Raw genomic sequence first — 18,170 nt, 5'->3', positions numbered from 1 at the left:
AAAGGTTAAGAGTATTCTTCACCATGTGACACTTAAAAAAATGGTTACATTTAGAAAGAAATGCGTTCCAAATAAGGTATTGTTCTTCTTTACAGCTTCAGCACTTCACATAAGAAATTAGCTTAGAGCAGCCATCAAAAAAATATACCCTGAATATAAAATAAGAAAATTCCAGAAGCAAAGTTGATTTTATATTAGCAGCAAGAAATGCAACTTGCAACTTTGCGGTGGATTCCATCATCACAAAGTTCGTGGTAAAATATTCTGAGAATACACAAGTTCACGTGTGGTCGGTCTTCAATACTAACTAGGGAATTTCAATTATTCATTTGTTGATGTTTTCTTTGTAATAATATTCATATAATAAAATGTCAAGTAGGGTTTTAAACTATACAATCAATCAATTGTCGCCATAAACTATACAATCGTAAAATTGTTTTTTTAGACTATAATAATCAACAACAATCAAGCCTTATCCCACTAAGTGGGGTCGGCTACATGGATCAAATGACGCCATAATGTTCTATCATACATCAAATTTAGATTCAACTTATTGACCTCTAAATCCTTTCTAATGGTTTCTCTAATAGTTTTCGTAGGTCTTCCTCTACCTCTTTTAACTTGACTCTCCTCCATTTGATCTACTCTTCTTACCACGGCATCTACGGGTCTTCTCTCTACATGTTCAAACCATCTAAGCCTATTTTCTACCAACTTTTCTACTATAGGTGCTACGTCTTCAACAAAACCAAACATACATGCATATATAAAAATTCTCAACAGTCACAGCGGATATAAATCATACATCTCCAAAATATACATGCCATGAGATCAAAATACATCATCATATAAATTCTCCAAATCCCGACATATGGGTAAAATCTCCATAATAAATAAATCCAACAAAGACATAAAGATCAACGTCCTAATCAGAGCCTAATCTAAGACTCCAAGAAACGATAACGAAGATTAGCTTCCGCTATGTCCTAGCAATCATTAAGCAACTCACCAAAAGCAAACTAGTCATGCACGCCGTCTACCCATTCATACAAACAGGTAGGCGGTCCATCACAGATCTAGTGGGTAAGCTTCACATCAATCATAATCAACATAAACAAACATAAGCATTCAAGGATTTCATGCATAACACATATACATAACCATCCCTCCTATAATACTAGCATCACATGATTATTATCCTCAATCTCATACATCTCAAGCTATCACGTTACTAACATAGCATAGCAAGCATACTCAATTCCTAATCAAGTCATCGACATAAGCTCATCATTTATCAACAATTAATCAATGAAAGGATTACTCACATTATTCTTCATTTAGCATACTTAACTCAACAAGCACAATTTATCATTTCAAAGTTATAAGCCAGCAATCATCATTTTCAAAGAAATCATCAAAACATATATAATTCTCACCTCATCACTATTACCAAAATAATTATCATCAAATAGATTCATCAAGTGTATAAGCACAAGTAAGCAAGATATGCGATTAGAGCATAGATCATTTATTTACAACTATCAACAAAATCCATAAATGTACATATACACAATCCACATAGATCACATCATTCAACAATTTCACCAATGCACAAATTCATCAAGTCACATATTCAATTATGACACAATTCATCAACCAATCAATCCAAATGTCACAAGTATGTATTCATCAAACACACTTATCATCAAAAATCATCATTCACATGTAAACAATTAAGACTCATGCCAATTATGCTATGCGGCTATTCCCGACACATATATGCATGTGGTACCAAATCACCTCAAGATCGTTACCCATGATGCAACAAAAACATCATATGTAAGATTTCACATCCGTCTTACATTATCACCGAAGTAAAAGAGTAACCCTCCTTTACAACATCAAGACTCAACATGATTATGATGCATGGACATACAAGCAAAGACTCGACAATGTAAAATCACCTCATAATATTCAACAACAATATAAATGATAAGCTCCAATTATATTGATCACCTCAACAACAATGGCATTATCAAGTATTTACGTCCACACAATCAATCAAGTCATAAATCAATTAAGAGTCATCACCTCATCATCATCAATCATTTAGCATATATGAAATCACCAACACATCACCATCACTTAACATATATGCATTCACCAACAATATCACAATCAATTAACATATATGTATTCACCAACAATATCACAATCAATCAACATATATGCATTAATCAACATCAACTATATCATATAGTTCAACAACTCCATTCAGTTTCTCACAATTCAAGTAAAGGAGAAAATACAACACATTATGATAAACATCATATTCAACACTTAGAAAACATTCACATATCTTCATATCAAACTATCCACAAAAGATTTGCCAAGTATTTGCTCTTAAAGATTATTTTCGACAAAATTTGTCTCTTATTTTACAACTTTAATATTGGTATTTTAAAGATACAAAAAAAAAAAAAAATACCCACGGATTTAAAAATATTATCATATTAGGACATAAAAAATTGTTTCCGTGGATATATACATAAATTAGCAACGAGTGCGGTGCAAATATTTAATTGATTTTCACATATAAAATGAACAAATATTTTATAAAAATACTAAATTGATGTTGTTATTTTGAAAATATCCATGAGTTTTCAAATTGCTGTCATACCGGGACATAATTTGTTTATGCAAATATAAGAACACAAAATACGGATTGTACTTGTGTGACATAATGTCACATGCCATTGACCAATTCAAGTGTGACACGTGACAACATAGTTTTTTTAAACGAAAAAAGATTGAAAAGATTTGAAAGAGAGTGAAAATAGTTAATTTGGCTCATGTGTCACAATTAGATTGATCAATGTCAGTAACATATTTTCACATACAAAATAAAGTAGTATTTTATAGAAGGGGGCTGCTAACTTACTCCAACCTAAAAACACATGAAGGAGAAAGTTAGCAAGCCTACTCCCACTTGCTTTTTACTAAAAACTAAGGTAATCAGAACTGGACCGAACATTAAACCGGTGAAGGAGAGGGTTTAAGGTTTTAGGTTCAATCAGGGTTGAACCAAATTCAACCCCGGATTTAATTAAATAACATTTTATTTTATTTTATTATAATATTATAGTAAAAACGTATATAATAGTATTTCTAAAAAAATATATACTAGTAAAATAACTAACCAAAAAAGTATTTTTGTTCGGTGCGGATGTCTTAATGGAAGCATGCGTTGTGTTGTTGAGGTAATCAGCTGCAGATTAAACAAACTATAATTTTCTCGACTTCACATAATCACTACTATAATTCATGTCATATTGCCCTTTGATAATGTCTTATATCATATTTGTACTGTATGATTATTTATTAATAAAATAAAATAAAATAAAATAATATTTTCTGCAATATACCGGAAACAGAAAATCTAACATTACTTAAGAATGAAGGTGGTAGTTTAACTTCAAACACTCACACTTTGAAATCAAATGATATGTCTTTTACAAAAAAAAAAATAAAACCGTAATAACCAACACCCAAAACAATCAATACCTCGTAAAAACGGTATTTTGGACTTCAAAATTGTAATTGATAGTAGCATTCTATTCATTTTCATGTAATAATTTACACAACTATTAACTGAATAAGGTATGGTGATTATGTTTATAATTAAAGGTAATTGTAGCTCATGATATATAAGGTAGAACTCTATTGTAAGTGCTCTAAACATTTGCTCGTTTAACTCATGATATATAATAACAATATGCAGAAATTATATAATTATATAAATTAGTTGGTCGGTTACTTAAAAAAATAAAGGGTTAATTAAGTTTTTGGTCCCTATAAATATTTGCAGTTTTGTTTTTAGTTCCTATAAAAATAAATCACACTTTTTATCCCTATAAAATTTTCTGTTAGTGTTTTTAGTCCCTGTTAAATTAAAATTTGTTTAATTATGCTTAAACTTCTAAATTTTTGAAAGATTTTTTACATACATGTTCATAACATCGTAAGACACTCTTTTGTAAAAAATTTTAATTTTTTAACATGTAATGAATTAAATATGAATTTTTCTAAAAGCCAAATTTTCAAGATTATATTAATGAAAATTTGGACCTAATAATAAAATTTTAAGTTACTTTTTTGCGAAGGAACTTTATATAATATTCTAAGTAAGTATGTGAAAAATATATGTTACAAATTTAAAAGTTTAAGCATAATTAAGCAAATTTTAATTTTACAAAGACTAAAAGTATGCGTTGGTCCTTGTTAAATTGAAATTTGTTTAATTATACTTAAACTTTAATATTTTTAAATGATTTTTAACAGACATGTTAAGAACATTATAATAATCTCTTTTATAAAAAATTAGAATTTTTTAATATATAATGAATTAAATATAATTTTATTAAAACGCCAAAAATTCAAGATAAAACTAACGAAATTTTGGACCTAAAAATAAAATTTTGAGCTAATTTATTGTGGCGGAACCTTTTATAATGTTTTAAACAAGTATGTAAAAAATCATTAAAAAATTTAAAATTTTAAGCATAATTAAAGAAATTTTAATTTAACAGGAACTAAAAACACTAACGGAAAATTTTATAAGGACTAAAAAGTGTGATTTATTTTTATAGGAAGTAAAAACAAAACTGCAAATATTTATAGGGACCAAAAACTTAATTAATCCAAAAATAAATTAGTTGGTGACTCAAAATAAAACTAAAATCAGTGGACGTGGACGGTGACGCTGACAAGCTTTACATTTCACTTCAATTTTGAGTCAAAAAAAACCACCGCTCCCTCCGTCCTAAAATATAAATAAAAAAATCTCATATTGTTTGTTTCAAAATATAAGTAAAAAAAGATCAATTTTTATGCTGTTATTATATTTTTTCAAATAATTCATCTCTTTCATTGTAAAATTAAATGTAAATTGTATTCAATTTGTTCTCCATAATTTTTAACCAATAAGAATTATTTTTACTTCTTTCTATGAAACTTATTCGAAGAAGAATGCAAAAAATTATAATTATAACTCAAATCACTATTAATTTTCTTAATAAGTGTGAATTAATGTTTTCGATGGCTCCATCAGAATTGTTGTCACTGTTCTCGGTTTCGCAACAGATGCCGCTGTTTCGCAACCTATCGAGAGCTGAGGTATCTAAAACTATGTTTAACCTCTCTTATGTGATTAATTAACTCAATTTAGGTTATTTTTCTAGATTTGATTTTCAGTTGAGGAGTGTGAAGGTTTATTTTGTTGTAGTTATATGTTTGGATACAATTTCTAGATTTGATTTTATATGAATTTACAATTTCTTTACTTGTGTTGGTCTGGTTCTTCAATACATTTAAAATGATAATATGAAATGTGTTCAAATTGATTGTAATTTGTAGTTATAGCTTTTGGTCTCTGATTATTGTTGTAAGCATAAGTTTCTACAGTTATTTGCATAGTGTTTTTCTGGTGAAAGTTATTGCTTTCAATTTCTGCCTTTTGATCAATACTTACAATAATTAGCTTTTAAGGTTATTGAAGTGTGGTTAGCTTCTAATAAATGAAATTATTTTGAGCATAGGAAGTAACATAACTCCTCAGCTGCATACATCGGGACATGACTTACAGTGGCCGAAGAGGAATGTGATACAACTAGACGGCATATATGTGCTTCAGCTGAATTTGTCATCTCTAAATCTCTACATGTCTGAGAACAACCATGGAGAGGAACACTACAGAGGAGCTGTTGGAATCGCAGAGGAGATTGGCAAGCTTTGTCTCTTTTTCACATGTAAGTACTATTATGGTTAAATTTGAATATAGGTACCTCTGCTTATGGAACAAAATAGTATATTACAGTTCATGATCGAGCTTAATGTGAAAATGGGGATTTGGAAGAAAGCTTTAGTACTTTTTCTCAGACATTCAAGCTTTAGTACCAAAATGTAGTGGAAAGCCATTCAAGCTCCAATTTCGTACCTTCATGTAGTCCCTTAACTGAGAAATCTTGCTTTCCACGAAACTTTCTTTGACTTTTGTAAGATCCATATCTCGAAAATCGTGTAAGATTTCATAGATTATCTCCAATAATTTTGAACGGTCTTTCATCGACGTTGCCACACAATTCTTAGAAATATCTCAATGCTTGCCGATAATTTTTCGAAAATCGTGCATGAATTCTGGCTTCACTTCATATCCATAAACCACCGTGTCTTCAGGCTGGCTTTGTTAGAAATGAAGTGGTTGCCATGTTGAGAAATGACGATGGTGATGGGTTCATTCAGAAGTACAAAGCTAGCCTGAAGACACGATTCATAGATATGAAGTGCAGCAAGAATTCATGCCTATATTAAGAAAAATTATCTTCAATCATGGTGATATTTCTAATTATTGTGTGGCAAGGTCGGTGAAAGACCGTTCAAAATTATTGGAGATAATCAGTGAAATCTTACACGATTTTTGAGATATGGATCTTACAAAAGACAAAGAAAGTTTCGTGGAAAGCAAGATTTCTCTTGTTAAGGGACTACATGAATGTACGAAATTGGAGCTTGAATGGCTTTCCACGAGTCTAGCTGAGGTACTTGGCGCAATTAAAATTCTGGATAAATTTGATATTCTAGAAGAGAAAAGAGACAATAATAGCAAGCTCCTTGAAGATGCTGAGAGTGAATCGGAAGTTTTTCAAGAACAGCAGAAAGTAGTGACAGAGAAATGAAGGAATTGTCAGAGAAGATGAGAGAATTGTTAGTGAATTTGGAAGATATATGCGTTAAAGAGACTGCTTGCAAAGAAAGATTGACCGCAGCAAAGAATGAGTCTACCTCGATATCTCAAACAAACCGGTATTGCACATTTAAAGTCAGTCGCTTTCTGAAACGCTCAGTGATGGATGGTTTAATTTAGTGTTGCAATTTCATATTCTTGTTTATGCTTTATTCATGGTGGTTGTTTTAAGATTTGTTTACTGTGTTTATGACTATGTTTTTAAACACTTCAGTGAGCATTTAAGTTCTAGAAGTAGTCTAGTGAGCACATAAGTTCTTGAAGTAGTCTAGTGAGCACATAAGTTCCTTTTTGAATTAGATTTAAGTTTATTTTATATTTATATTATTTCCTATTTTAATATGTTATTTAGTTTCGTTTTAATATGTTATTTAGTTTCGTTCATGATGAGTCATTTATTATCTATTTTAATATGTTATTTAGTTTCGTTTTAATTAGATTTAAGTTTATTTTATATTTATATTATTTCCTTTTTGAACTATTTTACTTTAATTCCATATTGTTATATTTCAGGAACGGATATTTGATGGATTGAGTCTTGGAGCAAAAGAAAGGGATTTGGAGTTGATTCGGTACGAAAATACGAAGATTTGGAGACAAAATATATCTCCCCCAAAGTCAGAAGCTTGGCACGGCCCGTGCTAGGCTTGGCACAGCCGTGCCACACTCCAGAACTACTTTTCTGCTTTTGCTTAGATTTTAAGCTACTTTGTTTTAGTTTACTTGTGGAACATTCTAGTGATTGCTTAGATTTTAAGTCGAATGTAAACTATAAATAGAGTAGCCAGCCATCACAAATATTCATCTTTTCTTGGAATACAATATGTGACAATTGTCTTTCTAATAAAAGTTATTTTACTTTCTTGTTATTTACTTTTATGCTTTCTCTCTTCTTCTCCTTGTCTACGATGAACATTAGTGAGTAGACTTCTTCTTGTCTTGGGATTGTTGGATAAGTCTAAATGACATAATCCTAATCAAACGAAGCTCTAAGCCTTAATCTTATGTAACCCTAATTTCTTATCTAAATTCACCGCTTTAACATGGATCAACCATTATCAAACTGTGGAAACAAAAGTGGAGGGTTTGATAATTGTTTATCCATCATCTCAAATATCAATTCATAAAACGAAAGTGGAGCTTTGATATTCGAACAAGTGAATTTAGACAAGGATTTCAAAGGCAGCGAAATAGTCTTTGAAATGTTTGAGACATATAGTTTCGATCTTCAAGGGAACTAATAATGATTAAGTCAGCGAAATAGACTTGGTTGTTAGAGGAACCAAAATCTAATAGTAATCAAGTCAGCGAAATAGGCTTGGTTGCTAGAGGAACAAAAGAGAAACTGTCTTGAGAAATTAGGTCTAACATAAAGTTATAAGCTTATAGTTTGGTTTGTGAAGGACTTGTCATTTAGATGAACCAATAATCCCAAGGCTTTTATTATTTGCTTTTAATTAAAAACCCAAACTTTTCTACCTTATAAACCTTTAGTCTAATCATTATCTAAAGTTAATTGAATTCCTAACTTCCTGTCGGAACGATACTCTATTTTTACTACTTCGATAGAACCGTGCACTTGCGGTTTTATCCCATCAAGTTTTTGACACCGCTGCCGAGGAGTTATTGTAATTTGATTAATTTTTCAATTGTGGTTAGTCTATATATATATATATATATATATATATATATATATATATATATAATATTTTATTTCTTTTTCTTATCTTTTTATTTTTTACTTTTTTATATATTTATCTCTCTCTCTATAAATAAAATATATATATATATATATATATATTTATATATAAAATATCTCTCTCTCTCTTCCTCCCTTTCTCCTTATTTTATTTTATTTTTTGTTTTCTATCTTTAACCGTTTTGATTTCAAGCATGGCTCAAAGAAGATAATAACGATATGGATGAGAAACGTGCTCTCAAAGAGTATGCAATCACATCTTCAGATGAGCCGTACGATGCTATTGTGTATCCAACGGTTGAGGGTAGTAAATTTGAAATAAAGCCTGCACTTATTTACCTTGTGCAGCAAAATCAATTTTTTTAAGACTCAGTGGAACTTTGAAGGCAAACCAAGAGGCCGTAAGGCTGCACCTCTTTCCTTTCTCTTTGAGGGATAGAGCTAGTGCTTGGTTTCATTCATTGCAAATTGGTTCTATCACTTCATGGAACCAAATGAGGAAGGCATTTCTTTCCCAATTCTTTCCCCATAGTAAAACTGCTCAATTGAGGAGTCAAATCACACAATTCACTCAAAAAGATGGTGAATCTCTTTAAGATGCGTGGGAGCGTTTCAAAGAAATGCTTAGGATTTGCCCCCATCATGGTTTTGAGAATTGGCTTATTATCCACACTTTTTATAATGGTCTCTTGTTTTCCACAAAAATGAATGTTGATGCAGCTGCAGGTGGAGCTTTGATGAATAAAACTTACACAGGAGCATATAATTTGATCGAGAACATGGCACAAAACCACTATCAGTGGACAAGTGAGAGAGTTATCACTGAAGGTACTCCTCCACCCTCTAAAAAAGAGGCAGGTATGTACCAGGTTTCTATCCTTGATCATCTATCTTCTAAGGTGGACACACTTCTTCAAAATTTTGATAAATTAACTGTAAGTGTCGTCGCACCTGCTCTTGTTTCACCACCTTGTGAATTTTGTGGAATACTTGGCCATACTGGTGTTGAATGCCAACTAGGTAGTGTTGTTAAAAGTCCCGAGCAAAAGTTGTATACCTTTGGACAACAAACAACACCACCCGTTTATGCAAACAACCAAAGAGTCCCTCAAAAATCCAGCTTGGAAATTTTACTAGAAAAACATGCTATGGAGCAATCCAAGCAATTTCAAGAACTTAAAAATCAAACTGGATTTTTGAATGATCCTCTTGTCAAGCTTACATCTAAAGTGGACTCCATTGCTACTCACACTAGAATGCTAGAAACTCAAATCTCTCAAGTGGCCCAAAAAGTATCTACTTCCACTCAAGCCCCCGAAGTCTTTCCAAGTCAAACTGAAGCCAACCCCAAAGGCCTTATAAATGCTATGCAACTTAGGGACGGTAACCAGTTAAAGGACCCCAATATGAAAACTAAGACAATTGATGGTGAGATAGAGAGTGAAAAGCAACAAGGTGAGAAAGTCATAGGAGAGAGTGATAAGCCAATTGTTTCACCACCTTATAAACTCAAAATCCATGTCCCACAAAGGCTTGCTAAGCCTAACCTCATAGTGATTGAGAGTTTTTTCACCCCTTGTGTGATTGAGAGTGAAACCATTGAGAAAGCTATGTGTGATTTGGAAGAGAATCTCAGGTTGATGCCACTATCCCTTTGGGAAAGATTGGGTAGAGAAACCTTCTAATCGTCAAGCTAATGACTCTAAAAGAGCGCTTCGTGGGAGGCAACCCACGAGTTTAATTGCTTTTATTTAGTTTTTTTTTTTTTTTGTTTTGTAGGTATTTGTCCAAATATGATGCGAAAGTGAAGAATTTTTTTTTTTTTTGAAGCCATTGACCAGAAACCCACCAAAAAAAAAATCTTCCCTCTTTTTCCAGAGAGTTGGCACGGCCCGTGCCTGTGGTGGCACGGCCGTGCCAACCCATCAGCCAAAAAAAAAATAAAAAATTTATTTTTTATTTTTTCTTCCCGTGTTCAAATCAAATAACCCCTTTCACCCTTCTTCCATAATTCTCTCCAAACTTCACCAACATTCATCCACCCAGACCCAAACCAAGCTAAGGTCAATGGCATCAAAAAGGAAAGGTGAGGACATTGAAGCCTCCGGAAGAGGTGCAAGCAAGAAGCAATCAACAGCCCGCAATCATGGGATCCAATTCAAGGATTCCGAGCAAAGAAATAGGTATAATTCTCTAATCTATAGAACTATCTCTCCTTGCAGGTACCCTGATGTTAATGCTTTGGATAGACTAGAAATAGATGAACATGTGATTAGGCTGTTGAATAAATTCACAACCCTATGCTTAGGTACCTTCACATGGTTATGGCTTGCACCATATGGGGTAGAAAAGAGGTAGGAATGATGAGGACTGTTGAGCTGTTTATGTTGTAGGCTATGCTTTATAACCACCATGTTAACATTTGCTATTATTTGATTTATTATCTTGTTTCAATTGCTAGAAAGAAACCGGATATAAAGGTGATATAGTGGTAGGTGGAATCATCACTTTCATTGTTAGGAAAATTAAGGTAAATGTGAACAAAGAGATAAATATGATTGAGGGAAACTACTACCTAGACTTAGATACCCTCACTACCATGTTTTTATTAGAACTCATAGCCCTTCTCACAATTACCAATATGAGTGGAGAGTCAATAATGCTAATTTCTTGATTATTCTACCTAATTCAGATATTACTAATCCGAAGGTGGTAGAAAACTTGGTTTATGTTGGCACTAACCCACAGGTACACAATGATGGTGATGATGGTGGTGATGAAGAGGAGGTAGGTGCACAACACCATTAACAAGAAGCCGGTGGAAACTATAATGATGAACGGTGGGCATGGATGCAAACCAAAGTTCAAAGAACATGCACCGAGCAATAAAGACAAGGTGTTGAAATGATCGGGCTAAGAAACGATGTCCTAAGGGGCACTCAAGTAAATGAATAAAGCAATCAAATGTTCCGATACATGATGCAACACCTTCACCTCCAAGGTCTACCTTATGGACTTCAATAAACTTGTGAGCTCTCCTCTTCCTCTACTCTTCTCTACTTCTCTTCTTTCTTCATCATCTTTTTTTTTTTCTTCTTCTTCTTCTTTTTCTTCTTCTTCTTTTAAATCATTGAGGACAATGCTTCTCCTAAGTGTGGGGGGAGCCTAATAAAGTGTCTTTAGTCGTAGTGTTTCCAAACTCCCTTGAACTTTATTCTTTTGTTCTGTTTTATTGTGAAATGCATGGTTAAGTAGCTTATTTTTATTGAAAAATATCATGACATAATTTTTTTTATTGTCTCCTCTTAATTGGTTAATTCTTGTACATGAAAGTAAACTCTTGTGCTTTAAGTTTTCTTGATATACGCACATCTTGTTTTAAAGTGAATAAATTCTGCAATGAGAAAAGCACCTAGTTGCAATCCTTGAGTAAGTGTATGAATAGGTATTTTAAGGAATACGTTCTAACTTTAATGGTAACTTGGACCCTTAAAAATCTTCAGAGTAAAAGTAGTATAAGTTTGTGTGGGAATAATTCTAATGTGCTATAATGTGTAAACCAAAATGGGGCAGAAGAATATCACCAACACGTGGAGGAAAGGACACCCCCTCACTGACTTCCTAAATGTGGTGATGACTTCTCAAACAAATTGTGCTTGAATAAAACCCTCTAAAAAAGAGGAACTTCCTAAGTGAAGATGAATAAGTTGTAGCACTACTTAGGGTGATCATGGAAACTTGGAGGAAAGGATACCCCCTCATGGACTTCCAATGTGAAATGATAGCCCCTAGGCATCTACAAGCCCCCAAGTATCTAAATTGTCAAATCTATCTAAGCTAACTCCCATCTCTCTTATATGAAATGAAGAAAGGATTTTTCTCGGTCACTTTAGTGTTAAGGTTAGAACCTCTTCCTCATAATATCTACCTTATACAGGAGCAAGAAAAGGGTTGGACTACACACACACACTCACTTGAAACTTGATTGTTGGGTTGAATAAAGTTTACAAGAAATGCTTGAGTTTGTGATTAGTGTACGCTTGAAATTGAAGCCCTTGAGGAGACATGTGTTTTAATTAAATTGTCATATGATAATATTATTTTGTGCTACCATATTTATGCCTTTTGCTTGAGGACAATCAAAGATTCAAGTGTGGGGGAGTTTAATGAGTCATTTATTATCTATTTTAATATGTTATTTAGTTTCGTTTTAATTAGATTTAAGTTTATTTTATATTTATATTATTTCCTTTTTGAACTATTTTACTTTAATTCCATATTGTTATATTTTAGGAACGGATATTTGATGGATTGAGTCTTGGAGCAAAAGAAAGGGATTTGGAGTTGATTCGGTACGAAAATACGAAGATTTGGAGACAAAATATATCTCCCCCAAAGTCAGAAGCTTGGCACGACCCGTGCTAGGCTTGGCACGGCCGTGCCACACTCCAGAACTACTTTTGCTGCTTTTGCTTAGATTTTAAGCTACTCTGTTTTAGTTTACTTGTGGAACATTCTAGTGATTGCTTAGATTTTAAGTCGAATGTAAACTATAAATAGAGTAGCCAGCCATCACAAATATTCATCTTTTCTTGGAATACAATATGTGACAATTGTCTTTCTAATAAAAGTTCTTTTACTTTCTTGTTATTTACTTTTATGCTTTCTCTCTTCTTCTCCTTGTCTATGATGAACATTAATGAGTAGACTTCTTCTTGTCTTGGGATTGTTGGATAAGTCTAAATGACATAATCCTAATCAAACCAAGCTCTAAGCCTTAATCTTATGTAACCCTAATTTCTTATCTAAATTCACCGCTTTAACATGGATCAACCATTATCAAACTGTGGAAACGAAAGTGGAGGATTTGATAATTGTTTATTCATCATCTCAAATATCAATTCATAAAACGAAAGTGGAACTTTGATATTCGAACAAGTGAATTTAGACAAGGATTTCAAAGGCAGCGAAATAGTCTTTGAAATCTTTGAGACATATAGTTTCGATCTTCAAGGGAACTAATAATGATCAAGTCAGCGAAATAGGCTTGGTTGTTAGAGGAACCAAAATCTAATAGTAATCAAGTTAGCGAAATAGACTTGGTTGCTAGAGGAACATAAGAGAAACTGTCTTGAGAAATTAGGTCTAACATAACATTATAAGCTTTTAGTTTGGTTTGTGAAGGATTTGTTATTTAGATGAAACCAACGATCCTGAGGCTCCTTTTTTTATATTAATTTTCAATCGTTTGAAAACCCCAACTTACAATTCTCTTCTTCTCTAATCATTTCCAAAGGTTAATTGAATTAAACTACTCCCTGTCGGAACGATACTCTTTTTATACTACTTCGGTAAGACCGTGCACTTGCAGTTTTATCTCATCATGTTTTTGGCGCCGCTGCCAGGGAGTAAACTAATTTGATTAACTCTTTCTTTGTGATTAGAACTCTTTTCTATCCCTCTTTTCTTCTGTTTTTTTCTTTGTATTACCACTAACTTCTTGGGTTCTCGATTTCTTATGCGAAGATGTAAGAGTCTCGTAGAATTTATTCCTGAGATCGAAAGATATTTGCATAAGAAAAAGAGAGAGGCACAAAATAATACTGCTATGGCTGAACGCACTCTCAAAGAGTATGCTACTCCTTCAACGGAAGAGCCACAAGCTATTATCGTGTACCCAACGGTTCAGGGTAACAACTTCGAAATCAAGCCTGCACTACTCAATTTGGTGCAGCAAAATCAGTTTTCTGGATCACCCACTGAGGATCCAAATCTCCATATTTCTTCCTTCCTTAGACTCAATGGCACCATAAAAGAGAACCAAGAAGCCGTAAGACTTCATCTCTTTCCCTTTTCCTTAAGGGATAGAGCTAGCGCTTGGTTCCATTCCCTAGAAGTCGGTTCCATCACTTCATGGGACGATATGAGGCGAGCATTCCTTGCCCGATTTTTCCCCCCATCTAAAACCGCTAAACTAAGAGATCAAATCACGCGGTTCAATCAAAAAGATGGGGAGTCTCTCTATGATGCATGGGAGTGTTTCAAGGAAATGCTTAGACTTTGTCCCCACCATGGCTTAGAAAAGTGGCTTATAGTCCACACCTTTTATAATAGCTTGTCATATACCACTAAGATGTCTGTTGATGCAGCTGCAGGCGGAGCTCTAATGAACAAAAATTATACGGAGGCTTATGCCTTGATTGAAGACATGGCTCAGAATCACTACTAATGGACCAACGAGAGAGTTGTCACCGCTTCTACTCCCTCTAAGAAAGAGGCAGGTATATACGAAGTCTCTGAATATAACCACCTTGCTGCTAAGGTTGAGGCATTGACCCAAAAATTTGAAAAACTTAATGTTAATGTTGTCACACCTTCTTCTACATCCCTTCCTTGTGAAATCTGTGGTATATCCGGTCATATCGGTGTTGATTGTCAGTTAGGTAGTGCTGTCAATATTGAGCAACTGAATTACGCTCAATATAACCAAGGAACGAGGCCAAATCAAAATTTTTACAAAAATCCTCAAGGTTCCTATGGACAAGCTACACCACCTGGCTATACAAACAACCAGAGAGTGGGTCAGAAATCAAGTTTGGAAATTTTGTTGGAAAATTGCATAGCTAATCAAAATAAAAATCTTCAAGAACTGAAAAACCAAACGGGATTTCTGAACGACTCTCTCTCCAAACTCACTACCAAGGTTGATTCTATCGCCACACACACCAAAATGCTTGAGACCCAAATCTCCCAAGTGGCCCAACAAGTGGCCACCTCTTCTCAAACACCAGGAGTCTTTCCTGGTCAACCCGAAACAAACCCCAAAGCTCATGTCAACGCCATTTCTTGTGGGGGTAGTAAGTTGGAAGAGACAATTGCTAAAGCCAAAAGAATTAAGGGAGAGAGTGCTAGGCTTTTTGGTGAGAAAGATGAGAAACCACTTGATAAGAACAAGGCCCTTAACCCATTAAGGCTTACTAAGCTCAACTTGGAGGCTCAATTCGCTAAATTCTTAAACATACTTAAAAAGATTTGCATTAAGATTCCCTTTGCTGAAGCTTTGTCTCGTATGCCTCTATACGCCAAGTTTTTAAAAGAAATTTTTTCAAAGAAAAAGGCTATAGATCACAAAGAGACAATAGCTTTAACTAGGGAAAGTAGTGCAATCGTCAAGAAGCAACCCCAAAAGCTTAGAGGTCCAGGTAGTTTTGCCATCCCTTGTGTTATAGGGAAAGAAACCGTTGACAAAGCCTTGTGCGACTTAGGAGCCAGTGTTAGTTTGTTGCCTCTATCCCTCTTTAAAAAGATGGGAATAGGAGAGTTGAAACCTACCGAGATGACGTTAAAGTTAGCTGATCGTTCTGTTATCCCCATAGCTGGATATGTTGAAGACATCCCCGTTAAGATAGAAGGGATATACATCCCAACTGACTTTGTGGTTGTTGACATCGAGGAAAACCATGATTGCCCTATGATCCTAGGAAGACCCTTCGTTGCCACTACGGGTGCTATAGTTGATGTTAAGAGTGGTAGGATAGTTTTTCAAGTGAGTGATGACATGGTAGGATTTGAGTTCGAAAATGTTAAGGAAGGTCCCGCCCTTTATTATTGCAATATGGTCAAAGAACATGATGTGAAAGAACGCTTTTTAGCGTCATCTACACAATACAATATCTTTGACCCTTTCTAATGAACACTTTCTTTAACGTCAAGCTAATGACTATAAAGAAGCACTTCGTGGGAGGCAACCCACGCATTTAAATGCTTTTGTTTTGTTTTTGTTGTTTGTTTTTAATTATTTTGTAGGTAATTATCCGAGTATGATTCAAGAAAACAGAAAATTTTGAAGCCAATCTATCCAGAACCTTGGCACGGCCCGTGCTCACATTGGCACGGCCGTGCCAGATCTTGCCAATGCCAAACCTCCCCCACATTCCAGAAAGTTGGCACGGCCCGTGCTAAGGTTGGCACGGCCGTGCCCGATCATCAGGTAGGTATAACCACATCTTTTGGCCTTCTTCTTCCTTCACTCTCAACCACAAACATCTCTCCACCTTCAAACTTCTCTCTAAAACCTCCATAACCATACAACCTCAAACCTTCACACCCCCCTCAAAATCTCACCAATTCCCAAAATTTCTCCACCCAATCAATCACAAACACCATTCCAATCATAACCCACCATTCAAAAACAAATTTCATCCATCCAAACAACATCACCCAAATTCGTAACCCTCATTAACCTAACCCAAAAACCAGAAATTCTTCCCCAATCCCCATAACCCAACCCCTAAAACTCACTTAAACCTTCACCACATCACTAAACCAACCTTTTCCACCAAAACAACCCAAAGACAAACCATCACCGCCACCACACCAAAAGCAAGGTCAAGGCAATGGCTTCAAAGAGAAGTGGAAAAGAAGTTGCAAACTCATCAGGGGGCCCTCCCCTAAAGAAGAAAACACAAGCCAATAATCATGGCATCACCTTCAGGGACAACAAGTAAAGAGATAGGTACAAAATTCTAATCTCTAAACCTTTACATCCTTGCAGGTACCCTGATAACCATGACTTGAATAAGCTAGGACTTAAAGACAATGTGTTTAATCTGCTAGAAAGGTTATGATGGGTTGATATGTTGAGACCTATGAGAGGGTATGAGAATTTCACCTACGAATTTTTAAGTTCTATTATTTTTACGAAAGATAGGTTGAATTTTGATAACCCTAACCATAGAGTTTCTTTCCGGCTTATGAATATTGATTATGAGATGTCTCTTCAACACTTCTGTGATGAGATGGGCTTCGCAAATGCGGGGTTCATCCACGACTCTTGGAATCAAAATTTAAAGTCGGTTGACTATCAACCGGCCGCCTTTTGGGAGCGAATTACAGGTCTTGACCAGTTTAACACACGTGCCAACAAAGCTAGCAACATTCACAACCCCGTACTTAGGTACCTTCAAAGGGTTATGGCTTGTACTATTTGGGGAAGGAGTGAATTAGGGAACAGTAGGAGCGATGAACTCTTCATGCTTTGGGCTATGCTGCACAACCACCCCGTTTACACTTGTTTTTACTTGCTTGACTACCTTTCCCATATAGGAAATAGGTCCGATAGTCGAGGAGAAATAGTAGTTGATGGTATCATAACATACATAGCTAGGCAACTAGGCGTGAGTGATGACCAAGGGATAAACAAGATTGAGGGAAACAATAGGCTAAACATAGACACCCTTATCTCTATGAATTTCATAAAACCTCGAATCCCCTTTGTTTATATGCTCAAGCTTAATGTGCCCACTTTGATATTATTGCCTAACCCATCTCGGACTAACACCGAGGTGGAAGAAAATTTGTTGTATGTTGATGATGACCCACAGGTGCATATAGAACAGCCTAATGAAGACGTGGAAGGTGCACACCCGCACCAAGAAGAGGAAGGTGCACAATTGCACCATGATGAGGAGCACCATGACCACAATGAAGGTGAAACAAATGAAAATGCAAGATGGGCATGGATGCATACCGAGGTCGAGAGGATAAGCACCGAGCAACAAAGGCAAGGTGTTGAATTAATTGGAATAAGGAATGATGTCCAACGGGGCAACCGCATATCCGAAGAAAATAACCAAATGCTTCGGAACATGATGCACCACTTTCACCTCG

At 34.7% G+C, this 18,170-nt stretch overlaps 1 long non-coding RNA gene and 2 other non-coding genes across 3 annotated transcripts; 1 reads left to right on the top strand and 2 right to left on the bottom strand.

Annotated features, from left to right (window-relative positions):
- The first annotated feature begins 5,083 nt into the window (after positions 1-5,083).
- Positions 5,084-7,376, top strand: LOC11436411 (uncharacterized). The gene is made up of 3 exons (XR_003012101.2): positions 5,084-5,175; positions 5,598-6,861; positions 7,316-7,376. It is a non-coding gene; the product is annotated as an uncharacterized lncRNA (long non-coding RNA).
- Positions 7,377-9,043: 1,667 nt separating this feature from the next.
- LOC120580760 (small nucleolar RNA R71) lies at positions 9,044-9,150 on the bottom strand. The gene has a single exon (XR_005646518.1). It is a non-coding gene; the product is annotated as a small nucleolar RNA R71 (small nucleolar RNA).
- A 5,322-nt stretch (positions 9,151-14,472) lies between these two features.
- LOC112422251 (small nucleolar RNA R71) lies at positions 14,473-14,579 on the bottom strand. The gene has a single exon (XR_003012618.1). It is a non-coding gene; the product is annotated as a small nucleolar RNA R71 (small nucleolar RNA).
- Positions 14,580-18,170: the final 3,591 nt, after the last annotated feature.

Source organism: Medicago truncatula, chromosome 5, assembly GCF_003473485.1.
Source record: "Medicago truncatula cultivar Jemalong A17 chromosome 5, MtrunA17r5.0-ANR, whole genome shotgun sequence".
NCBI lineage: Eukaryota > Viridiplantae > Streptophyta > Magnoliopsida > Fabales > Fabaceae > Medicago > Medicago truncatula.
Note: the sequence above shows the minus strand (reverse complement) of the source record. Positions and strands in the feature narration are given on the sequence as shown.